Below are 2457 nucleotides of genomic sequence, written 5' to 3'. Positions count from 1 at the left end.
AAAGTTCTCTTAAGTTTTTGCTGAATCTCTGTGGTGTTTACAGGTCGCTACACTGGGTTCACTTTCTTTAAGTCAGTCATTCTCTTCATTCCTTTTCTGATGTTCTAGTTTTAGGGAAATCCTTTGCTTGCTGGTTAGTGGTTGTAAACATGCATTTGAAGATTTTGAGAGAATACAAAGCCCCAGGGAAACTACTGTGATTATCGTAAGCGGGATAATTCCTAATATCTGGCGTGTACTTTGGAGCAGAATGGCTACCTTTTAATATAACCTTTTTATGAGTCATTATTCATCTCAAATTTGACATTATTAAAAGCTTCTTTTGCTCCCAACTCCACCCACCTCTCCCCACACCCAGATTTATATGGAGTTGATTGCTATGTTAGCTAAGGCATCAGACAAGGCATGGAAGAGGCTATGATGATGAATAAGATATGGTTTCTGACACTAGGAAGTTTGGGCTGTAACAGGAAGAGTAAGAAAAGATGTGCAATAATTGATCTAAAGAATATAATTTTTGAGGTGCAGAAATAATTGCTAGGGTGTAAAGAGACGAGAGAACTCACTTCTGATAAGGAGAATAGGAAGGGCTACACGAAGAATACAACATCTTTTTATTTTTATCCAGTTTTGAAATTGCCATAGACTTTAAGTTTATGAACCAAGGAGCAGATAGGAGAATGATGGGTTTTTTCCTACCTCTTTTAAAGGGATTAGAAAAGGAATGGCGTTCAAATTTAGGGTGACACTGGAAGAAAGGGGAACACAGTGCATGCCATAGAGGGATGATTTATAAAGTTATTCAATTCAAGGGAAGCAGATGCTCAGAGCCTAACATGACTCAGGAAAGTCATAAATCTCTCCCCTTTTCACCCTGGGCCACCATATTGCACATCAAGAGACACCATACACGTCATATTCTATGTACATGTAAAACAGTCAGGAGCCTCCAGGAGTCTTTTTCCTTATTGCTTTCTCATGAAATTTTAATACCACAAAGATGCTGTGTGTCTTTTATGCACTGTACATATATCTGTGCTTCATACCTAAAAGAGTAAGATTTTTTGTTCCTTCCCTTACCTGCCCCCCATCAAAAAGAACAAATCTTCACCCTCTTGGGAGTGATACCATCTGTGTTGAGAATGCTTGATGGGAAAGCGTTATCTATTCATGTTACAGGGGACATCTTTGTAGACCATAATGTGAATGGTTCTGCTGGAGGGGAGAAACCCAGATCCCCCATACCACTTAGAATCTCCGGAGAGATTAGACAATAATTAAGTGACACTATGACAGGCAAATTTGATTTTTAGACATTTTAATTTCAATCTCAAATATTAGGTTATCTTAGTTGACATCTAAGTCACACCACAGGTACTGAGAAGAATTCCCACATCTTCACAAGGCTGATGAAACTTTCCTGAAAGACTGTAAATCATCCATCACAAGGGCTTTTGAATGTGTAGCAGACTTTAATGAAGGATTAAGGCTGCTGCTGATCCTCAGACTTTCCCACTTAGGACAGCCCCCCTCACTTCCTGATTCTGCATCTCAAGTACCTTCATGAAGATTCATTAGCGTCATTATTCTGAACTGGCTTTGACATATCACTTTCATTCTCACTTTTCCTACTCAACTTTTTCATAGAAGAGGTGAGTATAGAGATTTCTTTTTTTTTCTTTTTTTTTCATTTTAACAGTTTTTAATGAAAGTTGTATGCAAGACTACTTCATTCCTGCATCTTCTCAATTGTTTCTTCCTTATATTTGCCCTTTTCCTTTCCTACTTGGTGAGATTTGACTTTATGTTCGAGGATCTTTTTGCGGTCTTTGTCCAGCTTTAGTTTGGTGATAACCACCTTGCTGGGGTGAATGCCCACATGGACAATTGTGCCATTAGCCTTCTCCCGCTGCACTCGTTCAGTGTAGATGACATATTTCTTCCTGTAAACTTGGACTACTTTGCCAATTTGCTGCCCTTTGTAGTGCCCTTGTACAACCTGAACTTCATCATCCTTCCGGATGGCATGGATCGGACATTGTACTTCTGTCTCAGCTCTTTAGAAAGAGGGGAAGACATAATCTTCCTGCGAATGTGGGAAGGTGCATTGAAATGCCTTTTCCGGTTCTTGCTTCAGTCAGAAGTCACAAAGGGATTGAACTTCATTTCGGCCACTAGCGCTTCAGCGATGGCCACAAAAGGGCGAGATTTATGTTCTTGCTGATGTGAATTGTCTCCCAAATACACAGAGATTAAAATGTGAGAGTGGTTATTGTTCATTACAGTTTTATTTATTTTATTTTATTTTTTTAATTAAAACTTTTTATTGTAGTGAAGTATATAACATAAAATTTTCCATTTTATCCATTTTTAAGTGTACAAATCAGTGGCATTACTTGCATTCACAATGTTATGCAACCAATCATCACTATTTCCAAAATTTTTTCATCACCCCAA

At 38.3% G+C, this 2457-nt stretch overlaps 1 pseudogene; it reads right to left on the bottom strand.

Annotated features, from left to right (window-relative positions):
* Positions 1-1685: 1685 nt before the first annotated feature.
* On the bottom strand, positions 1686-2166 carry LOC132492118 (large ribosomal subunit protein uL24-like; annotated as a pseudogene).
* Between the last annotated feature and the right edge of the window lie 291 nt (positions 2167-2457).

This window comes from Mesoplodon densirostris, chromosome 6 (assembly GCF_025265405.1).
Source record: "Mesoplodon densirostris isolate mMesDen1 chromosome 6, mMesDen1 primary haplotype, whole genome shotgun sequence".
Taxonomy (NCBI): Eukaryota; Metazoa; Chordata; class Mammalia; order Artiodactyla; family Ziphiidae; genus Mesoplodon; species Mesoplodon densirostris.
The sequence above is the reverse complement of the archived record's forward strand: the minus strand, read 5'-3'. Positions and strand labels throughout refer to the sequence as shown.